Below are 19,225 nucleotides of genomic sequence, written 5' to 3' on the forward strand. Positions count from 1 at the left end.
GGTGAAGGACGATTGCCGGTGAGGGAGGAGTGGCGGTGAGGGAGCAACAGCCGTTGTGTGTGAGAGAGAGAGAGGAAGGTGAAACTTTAACCAGCAGTGGCGGTGAGGGAGGAGGATCGATAGTGACGTAGAAGCAGCGGTGAGAGAGGATCGGTGGTGAGAGAGGATCGGCGCCGTCGTTGTGTGAAAGAGAGAGAGAGAGAGGAAGGCGAAACCCTAGAGATAGAGAGAAAGAGAGAGAGAGAGAGAGAGAGAGAGAGAGTGACGACTTTGTGTTTATGTTTGTGTTCTATTCAGCCAAAACCCTAAAAACACACACACATGCGTTATATATAAACAAGGGCAAAATAGTCATTTCACGTCGGGGGCAAGCGGGGCGGGGATTAGGGCCGGGTCCGGGGTTGAAACATGTATCCCTGTCCCCGTTCCTGACCTAATGATATTCAGGGATTCAATTTTTAATACCATCCTCGGCCCATCGGGGGTATTTTTCGGGGAATAACTGCTCAATTCGAGGTTCGGGGATCGGGTCCCCGTTGGGTCGGGTTCCGATTACCATCCCTAGTGTAGGTTTCGTTCAGAAGAGAGAGAAAGAAAATAAGGGTAAAAAGGTCAATTTACTTGTTTTGTTAACAGAAGTTAGTGTGCGTTTTAGTCCACAAACCATATAAGAGTTATGTGGTGATTTCTCAATGTCAAAGGGGTAATCCGCACCTAGAAGTTTGCCCCCCCCCATTTTTTTATCTTTTATTTTATATTTTGCTATATCAAATGCTATATGTTTAATTAAATGGGTAAATTACAAATACACCCCTGAGGTTTGCTTAAAGTATAGATTGTCCCATGTGGTTTGAAAAATTACAAATAGCTCCTTGTTAGTATTTTTTATTTAACAGAATTAACTAAAAAAATGAAATTTATAATTGGTTTCCTATACAATAATAAAATTACCTAAATTATTAATTAAAACATATTTCTAACATCATTAAAAATTGTTAATTAATTTGATGATTTATTAATAAAATGGACGATTTGTTATGAAATTAAAAACCTCAAGGGGTGGAATATAATTTCTAAAATCACAAGGGGCGATTCCTATTTTAATCAAATCTCATGTGGCGTATTTGTAATTTACCGTTACATTTATAAGGTTTTTTTTTTTTTTTTTTTTTTTTTTTTTTTTTTTTTTTGTACATAACTAAATCATTTCAATCTGTTGTATCTCAACTTATCAAATGCAGTTCATTCATGATGTTTGATAAATAAATTAAATTTTCTTCAAAGTTCCGCGGGTCTCAAATAGCAATCCAATGGGTGGAGAATTTATAACAAGAAAATGTACATCCATAACTGTTTTTTCTTTTATCAGCGACAAGAAATTTTATTTAAGTGATGTGATTTTATATTGTTCAGAAGTACTACATTGACAATATCACACGGTACTATGAGGGTTGTGATCTTCCATTGTAATATAAAATTTCGTTCGAACTTTTTAAATTTTTGATCAGTATTAGATGCTTATTTATGTTGAGAGATAATCAAATCACCAAAGAGAGTAGCCAAAGAGGGGATGCAAGAGAAACAAACTTTGTAATTATTCAAATTTTTTATAATATAATGTTGGCGATGTACTCACCTAATAATAAATGATTATATACGTGCATGGTTCAAAAATATAGAAATAGTTTGGAAAAAAAATCAGAAAATATCTTTAGTTGAGCACACAATCATGTATTGTTTCATATTTGAATCCATGTGATAATTTTTACACGCTAACCATTTTAACTTTTTTCTAATTTCTTACTACATTTTTTCTTTTGGTCTTTTCAAAATCACCCCAATCAACCATCCCAAAAAAAAAAAAAAAAAAAAAAATGAAGAAGGGAAAAACAAAACAAGTTATTTTAAGTTGGAGCAATGCTAGGTATCGTGAAAAAATTTTCATGAAAATGATCATGAAAGATTTATGACTTTTGGATTACACTTGAAATAAAACACCACACACTAATCAAGATAATTCAAGAGTCATAAATCTTTCATGATCATTTTCATGAAAGTTTTTTCATGATCCCTATCTTTTCTCTTTAAGTTGTGCCAATCAGCTGATTAATCGAAGAGCCACAGTTTTAAGACAGTTTTGGTAAAATATTTTTCTGTAACGTCTAAACTTATTTTTACTTATAATAGAAGGGAAAAACAAAACAAGTTTAAGAATGTTCACAATGAAAGCTTCCCGGTTCATGGACTTAGCAAGTAACCCAACCCAACTCAATGCATGTCAATTAGACTAGTGAGCTTTTTTTCACTTCATCAGATTAACTTTAGCAAACTCCAAAAGCTTCTCAGTCTCTGGAATAACATCTTTCACTGCATCATCTGAGCAAAACCTCTCTGCCCACTCTACAAGATGCGGCGTCTTGGCTATGTCTAGCACCTTTACATCGTACATCTTCTCCCTCGCCTTGAACCAACCCAAGAAGCACCCGAGCGCTATGTCCACGTAACCAATGCTGTCACCACTGAAGAAATTACCATTTCCTTCACTCCTGCAGTTGATGAAGTACTTTTCTAACAACATCAGCATTGCTACTAGTTTGTATACTGCTTCCAATCTCTCTTCCTCTCCTTTTGCCTTTCGAATTTCCACTAATAATGGAAAACAATGCAACAAAAAAAAAAAAAAAAAAAACAACATATACTTTTTTGGTATATACATAAATATTTTTAAATAAATAAACATGTTTGCTGAGTTGTTAAACACAGTAGCTCGATGTGGGATGACTAGAGGTTGTAGTCAAAGTATTGTCGGAAGTCACAAGTGGGGAAGACAGGAAGCAGTGAAAAACTTGTTTTGAAAATAAAAGATAACGCATTTTTTTATTTCCAAATGTTTTAAAATTTTGAGAATTAATTCCATTTTTACGAAAAAGAAATAATATACCAAACAAAATCTTTGTATTACCATAAACAAAAACAATGAAAAGTTTGAAAATCCTTCTTCTTTTTTTTTTTAAAATAAAATATTACAAGTTTTGAAAACCACTTTTTGATGTTTTCTCAAAATTGGATTGTTTTCAGAGAATTTTTTCCAAAATTAATTTGCTAAATAACTCTTTAAAACTGGAACATACATTCATTAACACCCTTTGTTCTATCATGTCATTTCACTACGTATTACGCTACAAAATAAAAATGAAAACAAAACTTATCTAGATTCAAGAAATTCAACAAATGATAAAACGAAACCTTATCATCAATATAGGCTCCCCAAAATCGTGCAATGGCACGATCATAGGAATCAGAAGGGAGGATGGAGGGACCAGATGTCCACAACTCATCGATGTATTGAACAATGATGAGAGATTCATAAATAGGCTTGTCGTGGTGGATAAGAACTGGTATTTTCTTATTGACCGGATTAGATTTAAGAAGAAGCTCACTTTTGGAACCAAATGTCTCTGGTAGGAACTCATAGTCGATTGATTTCAGGTTCAAAGCGATTTGAACCCGGTTCACAAATGCGCTTGGTGAGCCCACTGCAAGCTCGTTTTCTTTGGGTGAATAACCTCCTATAAGCTTTTACACTTGTCATGGCCAATTCTCTAGCAATAGAAAGGGTTGAATATGATTGAATTCAAATATGAATTGTTAGTGTTTTGATATGAATTGAAAGAGTAGGTGTATATATTTCTTGAAGAGCAAATATGCGTCATCCAAGTTGTCACAAAACAATGGGAAAAAGCCCTAGTTTGATACCCAGGAATATGCACTACAAGAAAAAGCAGAATTGACGACTAAAAATAAAATTTTCGTAATTGTTCCAATTTGACCATAAATAAAATTGGGAGTAGGTGAGGTGGGCTTCTTTTTGTAATTGTTCCAATTTGACCATAAATAAATTGAGTTCTTGCAAAATTTTGATAAAAATACATAATTACCCTTGAATCAACAACAATTTGGAAAATTATAATACCCCTATTTGTCAACCTATTTGTCCACTTGTTCACTTATACGTTCACATGTCCTATTTATCTTTCATGAGTCCACCTATTTGTTCATGTGTCCACTTGTCTGTCGCCAATTGCTAACAACTTTTTTAGTAACTTTTCTAGTGCCGATCAACTTTTAACCTACTTTTCTTGCAAGTGAACTATTGCGGCCGATGACAATTGATAGTAGTATATGAGAAAGAAAGAAAATTGAGATAGAAAAGGAACAACAATAAAAATGGAAAAAAAAAATTATTTAAAATAATAATTTGTACTTCTCATTAATATATTTCATTAACTATGTTTTTATAACAAAAAAAAATTTAAAAAAGTAATGCAATATAAATAAATAATTCAAGTATAATTTTTATACATAATGATATGACTTATTATATATAAATCTTTCACTTTAAAATAAAATTTATTAAAAATAAATTTATTTATAATAATAATATTACCATATTATTCTTCTCAAAGTTTATGTATAAATTTTAGACTTTTCAATACCCAACCCAACCCAACCCACATTATTTATGCAAATGCATTGGAATATTTGTGTATGTTTAGCATCACCCGAGTAGACATGGATGATGCAGGTATGTGCAGGCAAAGTCAAACTTGATTCCTAGGTTATGACGACTTGGATGATGTTTATAATAATTTAGAGTTTGCAGCGTGTGATTTATTCAACGTACAAATCACTTTCCCTCTCATTTGAAAATAATTATATAATCACATAATTCTTACATAGAGTAATTGCATCGCTAACATTTTCGTTTAAGATAACAAGAGATAAGTGTGACTCACCTATATTGAGATCACTTCCCTCTTATTTGAAAATAATTATATAATTCTCACGTAATTTGGGAATTAAAACACACCGTTAACTTTTTTCGATTAATAGAATATGAGATGAGTGTCACATGTTTATATTGAAAGTAAATTATTTTTTAAGATGAAAATATCCCTTGCATATTTTTCAAATAGATGAAAGAGAGTTTTAGTCTTTAAAATATGTGTCATTTGTGATTTTAGTTTCTTAAATTTTAATTTTGTCATTTTGGTCTTTAAAGTCGTTAATTTGAGTCAATTTGGTTCCATCTCTAATGTTTGTTTACATGAATAACGGAAAAAGTACTTATCCTTTAGTAAAAGATAGTTTTAGTCTATAAAATATGTGTTTTTTTTCATTTAGTTTCTCAAGTTTTAAATTTTGTCATTTCGGTCATCAAAATTGTCAATTTGAATTAGGATCAAATTAACTCAAATTGACAACTTTAAATATCAAAATGGTAAAATTTAAAACTTGAGGGACTAAAACAATAAGAAACGCATACTTTAGGACCAAAGCTATCTTTTATCCATATTGTTGTTATCAATGTTGACGGACATTAGATCTAGAACCAAATTAACATAAATTGACAATTTTAATGACTAAAATGATAAAATTAAAACTAAAAAACTAAAATAAAAATTAAAGCATACTTTAAAAATTAAAACTGATTTTTATCCTTTTCAAATTTACAAAGCAATCATTCCTCAAACTGATTTTTAGCCTTACTATAGAATTGGAAACTCTTTGTATTACTAACTTCAAACTTTACATTATTGCTATCATTCCTCAAACTGATTTTTAGCCTTACTATAGAATTGGAAACTCTTTGTATTACTAACTTCAAACTTTACATTATTTGGGATGGACTAAAAGGTTAAAATAATTAATAAAATAAAATATTTTATTATATTACTATTTCTATTTTTTTTAATTTTTTTTATATATAAAAAGTCAAATAATCAATTAAAATAACTTATTCTCAAACAGGGTCTATATATATAGAAAGAGATGTATAAAGTTTGAATTAGAGCGAATTATATCAACAGTTCCTATAATTTAGGTCTTATATCACCTTGGTCTCTAATATTTCAATTGTAATTTTTTTAATTATGAATTTTGAATCTTGTTTCAAATATAGATAATCAAAGGTAAATGATCTATTTCAAAGGTAAAGTCGCCATATAATTTATTTTGTATTGGTTAATTTGTATGTTATTTAAAATGTAATGACTTTTTTTTTTTAATAAATAATGTTTGCACTTTCTTGGTTATAAAATTCTGTTTGGTTCAGTTTTCAAAATCTATTTTTAGAAAAAAATTCTAAGAAACTAAAAATTAAATGGGTAAAAACAAATTAAAAACACATCATTTTTATATAATTTTATCTTTTGGGAAGGTAAAAATAATTTTTTTAAATTAAATTTTTTTATAGTTATCTTCATTAAATTAGTTTCCATTTTTTTGAAAGTCAAGTATGGTGACAATTTTAATATAATTATTAAACCAATCTATTAAATCCAAAAATCCAAAACTATAAACATTCCATATATTAAACATATGAATTACATATTAAAAGCTTAATAACAATTTATTACATAATAGCCATCTAAAAATATCTTGTTAACAATAAAAACAACCGTCTATTATATGATAACCATTCAAAGATATCAACAAAAACAACCAACCATTACATAATCATCATTCAAACATATACTAAAAATTAATTTGGTAAAAAAATAAAAATGTAAGAACATCTCCAATGGAGTTGTCAAACAACTTGCCAAAGCAATAATTTTGCAAGAGTGACAAAAAGAGGCACTACAACAAGTTGGGTCTTGAATGATGATTTTTTTTTTTGTCTTCAAAGACCTAATTTCGTCACTATAGATATTTGTCAGGAAATATTTTCGTCACTGGTTTCGTCATTGAATGTTTGTCACCAAAAATCAACGTGACGAAAAATAATTTCGTCACCAATGAAATTACTTCAGCGACGAATTTTTTTATCACCAATAAAACAACATTTTGTCGCCAAGAATTTTCATTTTCGTCACCAAATAATTATTCAGTACCATATTTATAACTTTAGTCGACAAACAAATTTGTCACGCATGTTGATCAATGATGAGGAAATAATTTCGTCACAATAAGATGTAAAAATGACGAAATTTTTCGTCTTCAAAAGTCATAATTTTTTGTCACCAATAAAACAACATTTTGTCGCAAAAAATTCTCATTTTCGTCACCAAATAGTTATTCAGTACCATATTTATAACTTTAGTTGACGAATAAATTTGTCACGCATGTTGATCATTGATGAGGAAATAATTTCGTCACAATAAGATGTAAAGGTGACGAAATTTTTCGTCTTCAAAAGTCATACATGGGTGACGAAATATATTTCGTCACAATTATATATATACGTGACGAAATTTTAGTCACCAAACAACAAAATAAATAAAAACTTTCATATATAAACTTGTAGACACCCCATTTTTGACCGACCTTAAGACTCAGACATCACCGATTGAGCGCTCAGTGATGATGCATATTGTGCTCGTTCTGAGGTTTCGGAGTCTCGGCTGAGAGCCTTGCCTCCGGACTTCGGGACTTTTTTGTGCTTTGCCTCGATTTGTGAATCAGGTCTCGTTTTCTCTGTTTTCTCTTCTCAAAGGGAGGGAGAGGTCTCGTAGACCATCTCTCAGTGGCTGTAGGCTATGTTTCGTGGTCGTAGGCCATTTTTCCCATTTGGAGACCAGTTTCCGATTTTTCGGAGCCGTCGGCCGTGTGCCTCGGTTCGGGACTGTTTAACTACCTCTGTTTGCTCTGGTTTTTGGCACACATCTTGTTTCCTCTCCTTAGAGGGACACTGTGGCCCGAGAGACCACCTTCGGGGTCACACGCCACTTCTGGCGCTTAGCAGTCTGTTTTCGGGGCCCCCAGCTGCGCGTTTTGGCCCTCGAACCCTCGTTTTGCATCGGTTAGGGTTCATTTTTGGCATGGACCCTAGTTTCATTGTTAGGAAGGTGGTACAAGGGTGGGAGACAACCTTTTCTTCTTGGAGACCAACTTTCTCCTTGGAGACCACTTTTCTCTCTCCTCCAGCCAGTTTTCTTGTCGGGAAACTGGTCTCCCTCACTTTTGGGCCATAATTTCTGGTCTCCTTTACCACCATTGTGTTGCATTCATCTGAGAGGCCACCTATTTGGGTAGGCCGACCACCTTTGATGATTGACCCTTTTGACCCCTTGGTTTTCCTCACCTTTGAGCCATAATTTCTGGTCCCCCACCATACCACTGAGTTGCATTACCTATGAGACCACCAATGTGGGTAGGCCGACCACCTTTTCTTCTTGACCCTTTTGACCCCTGGTCAGCCGACCAGGGGAAGTGGTCGGCCGACCACCTAGACTGGTCGGCCAGCTTTTTGCTTTTTTGTCTCATTGAGTGGAAGTCAGTTGTGCCAGCTGGAAGCCTCAGAATACATCCTCCATACACGTGTATGGAGGATGTTTAAGCTTGGTTTTAAGCTTCTTGGAGAAGCTTTAGACCTTCTCCTCTATAAAGGGAAGGGCCCTCTCCCCAGCAGGGTTCAGAATTTTTGGCCTCAAGCATACATACACTTCCCTTCATATTTCTCTCCTTCAAGCTTCAAACTCCATTGTTCTTGCACCCATTTGCACTACACCTCTAAGCACAACACCTCCACTACCATCCTAAGTACCTTGGAGCTGTTTTTCAGAGGTTGAAGGCTCACTTTCTTGGTCCAGAGCTTGTTACATTGCTGTGCTATAAGGGTAAGTCACCATTTTCCTCTTTGTAGCTTTATTTTGCTTCATTCTTTAGCCTTATTTTCAAGCATCTCTGGGTTTTTTCATAAACTGAAAAAATTTTTGTTTTGAGCTTATAAACATGTTTGTTTAAGACATTTTTTCTGTTTGGGGTCATCTTCCCCTTTGCATGCTTCATTTCCTCATGTTTAGGGCTATGCATTAGAGCATTTGTGTTGGCCTTGGTTTGGCCTTTTAGCCACTGAAATCCAATATATTTTCAGTGGCTAACATGTGTTTTTGAGCCCTAAAATCAGAGAGGGGTGACCCTCTCACCCCTTGATTTGTTTACTAGCTTTGTTGGCCTTCCAAAGGGGCTCCCACTTGGATATTTCAAAGCCATATTTCAGGCCCTATTTGGTGAGTTTTAAGGTCTGCATAGGCTCTTTCCAGAGCTCATTTTTCCATATAAAGTGTCTATTATGCATGTGTAGAACAATCCTATTCAAGGCCTTTCAAAGGGGCTTTCATTTGCATGCTTCCTAGAATAATTTCAGGACCTTTTTGATGGGTTTTAGGACCCTCATAACCTCTTTCCAGAGGTGGTTTTTCCATTTTGTGTGTCCATCATACATGTGTAGAATAACCCCTTGCATAGCCTTCCAAAGGACCCTATCATTCTTACATGCATTGACTGAGTTTCAGTGGGTTTTTGGGCATATTTTGGCATGGCATACTTCTGTTTTTGGCTGGTTTGGTGAGCTCTCATATGCTTCATATAGTTGTAGTACAACTCATGGTTCACTAGCTTTCTTTGCATGCTTTGTTGACCCTTGATTTTAGCACCTTTTGGCCATGCCTTAAATTGATTTTGTGCATATTTTGGACTGTCTTAGCTCTATTTTTGGGTCTCATGGTCGAGTAATGCTTGTTTTGCATGCTTGTAGTTCAATGTCCATGCTTAGCTTTGAGTTTTGAGGTCCACTACATGCATATACTGAGATGTTTTCTTGTTTTGGGGCCATTATAAATCATATTTTAGAGCTTATGTGAATGCCATATTCCCATGTTTTGTACTCTTTAAATGCGTTTGAGAGTCGGGCTTGTATGCCTCATTTACTAACCATTGAATGAGCTCCATTTCTTTGCATTTTGAGCCATCATTTTAGGCCATTTCCCCACTGTTTCAGACCTGCCTAGGGTCTGTTTGGGGTTGGTTTTGCCATTGGTGCATTGCTTTGTGTACCTCTAGTGTAACCCGCTTCACTAGTTTCGGTACCTGGGCCATCTAGCATGCATTGTGTGACATATTCGCATGTTTCAGGATCATTTTTTATGCCATTTTAGAGCTGTGTCATATGTGTTTGTATGCCATACTTCATCCATTGCCATGCTTTGTTAGAGTTGCATGTTGCGCCTTAGGATCGGGCCTTTGCATTCGTGCATGTTTGCATGTATTTCGGTCGTCTCATTTTCATCATATGGCCACTAATTTGGGCGGGGCTGAGGCATCTCCATTTTGGTATAAGTCCATCGTGCATTGTGTATGCCATGTTACAATGTGTTGTGCATGTTATGTTGTTTTAGGCATTGTGTATGCCATCTCATTTCCTTGCATTGCGTATGCTTCGCATTGTATATGCCATATGGTTCATAGCATTGTGTATGCTAGTAGCATGTTTGCATCTCATCCTTGAATGTTTGCATGATTAGGTCGCATTACATTAGGATTGCATGCTAGTTGCATTTGTGCATGTCATGCCATCCTTATTTGTTGCATTGTGTTTGGAGTAGGGTTTAGTCCAAACACGAGAAATGAAGGACGTTTCGTACTCCAAGTGACAAAACGTGCATCGATTCTCGGTCGCCGACACTCTTGACTGTCCATGATAGAGTTGTTGGCTTTACTTGCTTATATGTGCATTCATTTCATATCGAGTCGTGCAATTCGACTCCTCGGCCATCATGCATTGAGATGCGTGATTGGTGACACGAGGATCGAGGAGTACATCCCCCCGAGCTTGTGCAAGGACGGGGAGAGTGATCTTGCTCACATATGTTGAAAATACATTGCCTTTATTGCAGAAAAACCAGAATCCAGGGGCAGAAAGTGGTCGGCCGACTAGGTTTTCTGGCAGGCCGACCACCTTTTTTGGTTCCTACCACAAAGGGTGGTCGGCAGGTGTCTCCCAAGCCAATACCTGGTCGGCAGCCTTCCCAGGGTGGAGTTTCAGCCTCTTGGAGCCTTGTGCAAATTTCTAAAATCAGTTGCGAATAAAGGTGAGACGAGGCATCGCGATGGAATTTCCTGACGAGGCGACTCGAGCATGCATGCATCCATCGTCACCCAAAACAGAGCCGAGGTAGTCATATTCATGTAGTTTACATGCTTACTTAGCTAATTTGTTAATTAGTTACTCTTGTATAATAATTAGCTGTAGCATTTATTTATTCGGACTGTATTATTTATTCGGACCCTTCGAGGGGGGCAATGTTGTAATAAGTGTGTGTGTGTGTGTGTGATGTATGTCTTCCAACCCCACGTCTTTCTCCTTTTTATTTATCAGCTTATGATGGTTAGATTAGGGCATGTTTCAATTAGCATACTTATGCTCGCATGTTTGCATTCATTTATCTATCTTGCATGCATCGGGCTCGGCGCATCATACTAACTGCATTGTATTTCAATCCCGAGTTGAATACGTGTTAGTTATAGCATTTCACATGCCATTGTAGAATAGCCGAGCCTATTTTAGTAGCATTTTGCATGTGCTGCATTAGGCATTCCAGCATAGCTAGGATTCATGCATGATTTCTAATCAGCTTTTGTTTTGGCTTGGAGTACTCGGTAAGTTTTATGCTTTAGCATCCTTGCATGCGTGTGAGTGAATGCCATGATAGGATGCTTACCATGAGGCTATTTGCTTATGTGATATACCTGCCTGAGTGCCTGTGGGTGAAGGTTGGGTTATCTGAATTGGAATAATGCATTGACTGTGAGTTTTAAACCCACTAGATAGTGGCAAAACCATGTTTTCTAAGCCCACCCGAGGGTGGCAAAATCTGCATTTTAGCCTACTTGCGAGTAGCAAACCATTTTCAAAACAAACATGAGATGTTTTGTTCCAATTCAGGTGACCCAGTCTATACTTGTATGCTGTGCGCATCACATAGTAATTCTAGGCTAATAACCAGAATAGGAACGCATAATCTTTTCAAAACTTGATATCATGGTTAGTAGAGGCCGATCTTTGATCGGGCGAGCGGGGGTGCTCACGAAGTGACCTTCCCCAATCGTACCCAAGTTCTCGAGCTGAGGCAATTTTGGTGATGACGGACACGTGGCCTTAGGCAAACGAGTCAGGGTTTCCTAAATTTCCTAAAATAAAATATTTAGGTGGCGACTCTGTATCTGGTAAAGCAGTCCATGTTTGGCATTTCTTTCTAAAAATCTGTTTTCCAAAACGATTTGCTAGATTTGGACTTTTTGATGATTCATCGGTCTTGCATTGCACTCTGCGAGATTAGATACAGGACCGTGACATTGAGTCTTGAACTGTAGTAAGCCCAAATGAACAGAACGGGATTTCCCTCCCGGGACGTTCGGGGACGTCTACAAAACTGCAGTAAATTTTGTTACAAAAAAAGTTTATTAGTAACGAATAATCACTTTGTCATAATAACAAGTACAAATGACGAAACAAATTCGTCACTAAACTTGTTCCATATTTTATATTCAATTTAAATTATTATTTCACAAATATCCTTACTCATATCCCAATAAGAAATCCACTAGCTATTATACATCACTCCACAAAACAATTCTCTAAACAATTTATATTATAAATCAAAATATATCCATCAAACAACTTTAATAATAATCCATTAAGTATCACAAAAAAACCATCAAAGCAAATCCCAAAATGAACTAACGTGGAGTCCACAAAAAAATCAACACTCAATCTTGATTTGCAACTACAACTAAGCATCAGTTTAGGAAAAAAAATTCAACAGTTGATCTTCATTTGCAAGTATGCTTCCGAACGTCATCAAAACCAATTTGTAAAGAAAATAAACAATGCAAACATTAATATATTATTAATTACATCTAAACTCATATATAAATAATTTTATTTTATAAACCAATTTAGTAGAAATGCATATAACAATTCAAAACTTCAAGGAGTAGAGGTGATCCTTGATGATAAAGCAACACGGATAACATAAGATGACAAAAGATCGCAAGAATACTATATATCACTATCACTAATGGCAGAATATATATAATAGCTCCAAAATATAACGTGGCATTGAGATACATTTGATTCACGACAATGGGCCGATGACTTCTTCAATGAGGTAAATTTGATCGGTGGAATTCAACACAAGAACCTTGTAAGACTCTTGGGTTGTACCATTGAAGCCCCTCAATGCCTTCTTATTTATGCCAATTTGCATCCATGTATAAAGTAAAACAAACCCCTCAGTCCTAGTCATTACAACAAAGTTGACAATGATGGATGCATTTCAACTAAAACTTATATGAAATTTGAAAAACAAACCTCATGTTTACAGTGTATGCATTTTCAACAAAAAGTTGGGATTAGAGAACCCCAAAGAAAGGATTACTTATCGCATTATTCAACTCGGTCCCAGCTGAGTTCAATTTCTTTTTTGCTTCTTAATCTTAATTTATGACCCGAAAATCTTTACTAACCCAATCTAGTGTAAAATACAAACAAATTGGCAAGTTTAATTCCTAGATTTATGTTTGCTGCCTTTGCTGAGGCATTCTTAATTACATCATTTGCTTAAACTGAAAATTTTTGACCCAAAAAAAGTAAAGCAAAGAGCTTAGTCAAGCAGAGCTGGGTTGATTGGGATTGACAGCAAACACTAGTCTACGTGTTTACAAGCTTAATCCTGTTCCAGTCCCCACCCGTTACCATCTCATTTACCTAAAAAACTAGCACTAGAAGATGGTTTTTTTGTGAAGAAAACTTTCTAGTCACCAAGATGGAAGCAATAGGAAGCAACACCAAAACTTTATGTTCCAGGTTTCAAAATAAGCAGACGGAAATGGAGACTTAGTTGATGAGACATATTACAAGCAGCTGGTGGGTAGTTTAATGTATCTCACTGCCACGAGACCGGACATGATGTTTGTTACTTGTCTCATAAGTAGATACATTGAAAAACCAATGGAAATTCATCTACAGGAAGCTAAGAGAGCACTTTGATACTTAAAAGGGATTATGAACTATGGAATTCATTATAAGAAAGGAGGAGATGGTAAGTAGTTGGCGTTTACGGATAGCGATTATGTCGGAGATATTGAAGACAGAAAGAGTACATCTGGTTACGTGTTTTTAATGAGTTCAAGTGCTATTTCATGGTGTTCAAAAAAGCAATGCAATCCAAAAGAATAATTAAAGCAAATAAAAAACAGCAACAATCATAAAGTGATATACAAACCTGACCAACCCACTGCTTGAGACTCAATAAATGTTTATTCATTTCTACTACTGTGAAAAACTCAATTAGAGAGACACCCATTATTAATCACATCACTAACTTAGAGCAACTTCCAACACTGCCTAGCAAAAATACACAAAAATGTAAACACATAGTTTTTTCTCTACTTTGGTTAGTGTGTATTTTAACTAGGGTCATGCTAAGTAACAATTTTGATAATGAATCTATTTTCATTAAATACATCTTCAAACTTGTTAAATCTTAGTTAATAGGTAGTCAAACTGCTGTACTTTAACTAGTATATACTAACCAACATGAGAAAAATAAAATGAAAAAACGAGCGAGACTTACGAAAAAGGCGATATATGAGTTCATGGGATACCTCACCTCTAAATTGTCCTTTGAAACCTTGTTTCTTAAGAAACTCCATGATGCTTGATGTGATCTCAAAATGCTCATCAATTGACACATTCATCTTCCCTATTTCTTTATTTTGTGCTTGAATTTCCTCTTTTTGAACTTGAATTTCATGTTTCTGTGCTGTAATTTCCTCTTTATGTGACTGAATTTCCTCTTTTTGTGACTAAATTTCCTCCTTTTGCTCTTGTATTTCCATCTCTAGACACCTCATATAGTCACTGTCAGTCGAAGCACTGGTAGTCTTGATAGAGAAGGAACGCCTCAACCCAAGTACTTTAACATATCTCGACCTTGGCTTCAGCACCTTCACAGATAGCTCCTCCGGAGTAATTGAAACCACACCAGGTTCGGAGCAATGTTCAGCTTGGATCTTTATGATATTATCCTGTCATTTTAAAAAAAGAAAAAGAAAAATAAATAAAGACACAATTAAAGTTGCAATCATCCTAATACAAAAGGTAAATATACATACATAATTCTTTTCGCACTCCGGAGAAATCCACTGCTTTGTGACATCATTAAAGTGTGTAAATTTGTAAACACATAGCAACTCTGGCAGTTGGCCCCCATTTGCAATTGTCTGATTTTTTTTGTTCAACTAGTAAGTTAAATAAGAACGACGGTAGTAGAATCATCTTAAAAAAAAAAAGGAAAAAAAATTAAAGAAGACCTACCGCCTCGTGTACCCTAACTGGGAGAGATTTTGATCCACACCTATGCTTTGTCTTCAATTGATTTCTATTGTCAATGTTAGCATTTGATTGCTTCTACAAGGAGCAAATTCCAATAGAAAAATATACATATTAGGAAGACAAGGTAATTGTCAACAATAAATAAACATAAGAAAAGTTTACCAGCCAATTAGTATCATTCCACTTCTTGTCAATCAAGTTTTTCCATTTCTCGAGGTCACATTCAGGCGGTGGGTGGCTTCTAGCATACTCCTCTCCCTTAGAACTTTTAAGGTTCAGGTATTTTTTTCGAAGTCTGTAGGTGTGGCTGCTCAAGCTCCGTCCAATCTTTGTTGCCACCGCTTTCCTAACATTAGTGGATTCACCTTCCATGTCAAATTTATCCTAGCAACAGCCACAAATCTTGTAAGTCATAATTAATTATATTACATTAATTCAATCAATTATGTAAAACTTTTACCGTTAGACGCTGAAACATAGGTGCTACAACTTCTTTGTTGACATGTTTACACCTGCGAATACTAAAGTCTGGCAACTGTGTTCGGACCTCCACACCAATTCTGGAGACTAATTGAGAGGCATGATCCCCCACTGGCGCACGATACTCCTGTGGTATGGGAAATTTGAGCTTTCCATCTTTTTGAACCATTGCTTGAACCTTCAACCCGCGTGTCAAGCCACGAGGGTGTCTACTAGGCACTGTTTTAACGACATAACATTGACTGGTTAGCAATTAATTAAAGCGAAATCATAAAAGCAATATAAGTAACTTTTTTTTTTTAGTAAGTCATAAAATAAAATGATAACTACGAGGGGCATTCCCCAGGCCTTACAACAACAAACCAAATAAAAAAAACTAGAGCTATAAAAGAGAGACAAAACCAAACAGATAAACTAAACTAAATAAACTATAAAGAGAATCATCCTAAAATAAACCACACAAAAGAATGTTCATTTGCCACATGAGAAAAAAAGGGCTATGAACATTCAATAGACCAGCCAAAAACAATACAAAATACACTCGCACAACCCTCAAGAGAGAAAAAGCAAGCAAAACTAGAAAATAAACCCAAGAAAAGTCCTGCACAAACAGCACTAGCAGCAGCCACACAGGTACAGCTGCAACTTTCTTCTCTACTCTCACGTTGATGCTTTTCGTTTCTCAAGTTGTTTTCTCTTTTTCACAGTTATATTTGCTATTCCATTTTCTTGTTTCTTCACTCTTTCCTACATCTGCAGTTTTTTCGTTCTTCTCTGTTACTGCCAATTTCTTCCCTACTCTTTGTTTCTGTTCAGTCTCTCCTATACAGCTGCTGCTTTGTTCTGCAGTTGCTGCAGCTGTTGATTCTTTTCCGTACTGCTATTGCTTTCAATTCACTAGTCTCCTTCTCCATTTCTCCTATACAGCACTAGTTTCCTCCTCTGTTTTGGTAAGTAGTTCAGCTACTCTCACCACAATTTTAGTGCCTTGGTTGCTTCCGTCAGTGGTGATGATGTGTTCCTTACCCACAAATTGCATAATTTTTTGGGCTCAAGGTTGGCTGTCATTACCCCAGTGAGGACCTTTATGCTGGGGTATACCCTGGCCTTTATGCTGTTAAACCAATATCGCAAGCTTGGCTACACAATTTAACCAAAGATTTCACATAACCCAGATTTTATAGGCCTACTCCCATCTGGGATCCAACACAGCAAATATGAAATTTGAGCATATCACAATAGTGTTCTAAATTTAAGCATTTAAACAAAAACTACAACTTGGAAAAATGTATTACAGTGTAGTACAACAAAGGCAAGGCAACAATTAAAGATTAAAGTTCGGAAAATTTCAAGGTCCAGTTCTTCAGTTAGCAAAATCCTCAAGTGTATTAAGTCATTACCGCCCGGTAAATCCTTATCACAAATGAAGCAACCCAACAAGCAATTCACGTAAAAAGCCTAACAATTTCTCCTTAAAAAAATTCAGTATGAGCAAAGAAATGAAATCAAAATTTTGGTCCTCAGATTCTTCAATAACTAATTCCACAACTTCATAGACAGAGGCAGACAGATATTTTCACCCAATTAAGCATAATGGAAACTATTGGAAAGGTTTTCACTCTCTTAGAAACTGCAGTAGCATGATGGCACAAAAGGACAACATTTTATTTTATTTTCTATTTCCCCCCTTTCTCACATTTTCTCAGCTACCAAACAAAGAAAATCCTTAAAAAAATAAAAAAAAATAAAAATAAAAAAACACTTCATCACCACTGGCCTTTACCCACAAATTGCACAATTTTTTGGCCTTATGCTGAAGACAAACAAAGAGTATGGAAGAAAGTGATATTAACAGAGAAGAATAGAGAAGCAACTATATAAGAACCTAGAAATGATATTTTAGTTTAAAATTGAACAGTCTTGACAGTTTAAAAAAATTAAATAATTGTTAATCATGAACTGTAACACAAGTGAATAAGTAGACATTTTGATAGAAGGTAATATGTATGTATGTATGAACAAAACAAAACTTACAAGAGTTAAACTAGGGTATACCCCAGCACTTTTTACAGCCCCAAAAAAAAAAAAAAAATCAAACCCTATGAAACAAATTGCTTGAAATTTTTTGCACCATAGAATTACATTTAAAACAGAGAATTTCTTTAGCTTAGTAAAATTCAGTATCTTATCGACACTAGATTGGGGGGCTGCCTCCCTCGGTGCCTCCATATCGACATCAAGTGGCTGTGAGTGTTGGGTATCCACATTGTCATGTAAATCCCCATTTGGAACAACAATTGCCTCGTGCGAAGGTTGAAGAGATGACTGCGCCAATCGTTTTGGTGGCATTGGTAAGCCCTAAAAAACATAATACAAAAGCATAAACAATAAATACATAAAAATGGATAAGTAAAGATATGTATATGGCAACTCATCAAGGCCACTGTTGATATTTGTAATCTGATCCAGTCCACTCATTTTCTTCCCAAGACTGGCCCTGACAAGTGGTTGCTTTGAATATTTTTAAAATGGTCAGGTAAAGGGTGTTGTCACTCAAAAACTTGTACGCAAGTTGAGTGGTTGAGTGGTTGTGAGCTACTAGTAGTTCTAATCTTTTAATTGGTTTTTCCTAATTGTGTGCTTTGCAAGTTGTCAATCTGGCCTCTTCTTATGGAAAGTGGGTTGAGTATCTGTGAGCATATAAATAGTTTGAGGGAGAGGCAACCTGGAGAATCTGGCTACAGCTAGGGGCCATTCTCCATGGAATTCCCTATTGGATAGTCCTAGTTTGAACACTGAAGTTGATGTTATGGAGGTTGTCAAGTGGACCAGGCTGCATCTTGCGCTAGTTCCAGCAACAGTCCTAGATTGTTGAATCCCTCTGGCAGGTAGTTCATGCTGTGGTGAAGTTGGTGATCAATCAGTTTGGCATGTGTTTTACTGATATTATGAGGGCCAGGCTACACACATGCGCTAATCCTAGTATTGGTGTTTCCAACATGGTCAAATTATGTCTTATTTCGTTATACACTGTGTTCCAGCTAACTTACTCCTACGGGTTGTGCAGGAGGTTTTTTTTTCCTTTAGCTTTGTTTTGGTATGCATATTGTTGTATGTAGGATGTATATTTTCTAGTTTTATTTTGTGACTTATTCATCCAATAAAGTATATGGAAATAAAAAGATAGTATTAACAAAGCATCATTAACAAATATATAGCTATCGGTGACATAATAAAAAAAATGAATGGCCATACATATAGTACCTCATCGTCAACACTTTCAAAGGACTCAGCATTAGTGTCATCCTCATGATCTAACGGTATGTAGTCATCATCATCTACCCTAATGTTCTTTCCATTCTGATTAACACGATTGGGCTGAGTAGAACCCATCAAAGAAGCTTCTATACGCTTCAATTGTAGAGCATCCATTTTCTTATTATTCTTCTTGATTGTCTTATCTCTTTCCATTTTGTACTTTGTTCGCTTCTATTTCGCTAGAAAACTTTGTTTGATCCATTGTTTCTCTCATTTGGCCATTTTGGTAACTAAAAAGCATAAATT

The 19,225-nt window shown here is 35.4% G+C and overlaps 1 pseudogene; it reads right to left on the bottom strand.

Annotated features, from left to right (window-relative positions):
* Positions 1-2,302: 2,302 nt before the first annotated feature.
* On the bottom strand, positions 2,303-14,544 carry LOC114261488 (glutathione S-transferase U17 pseudogene; annotated as a pseudogene).
* Between the last annotated feature and the right edge of the window lie 4,681 nt (positions 14,545-19,225).

The sequence above is a fragment of the Camellia sinensis genome, chromosome 3, assembly GCF_055761805.1.
Source record: "Camellia sinensis isolate YWXY chromosome 3, ASM5576180v1, whole genome shotgun sequence".
NCBI lineage: Eukaryota > Viridiplantae > Streptophyta > Magnoliopsida > Ericales > Theaceae > Camellia > Camellia sinensis.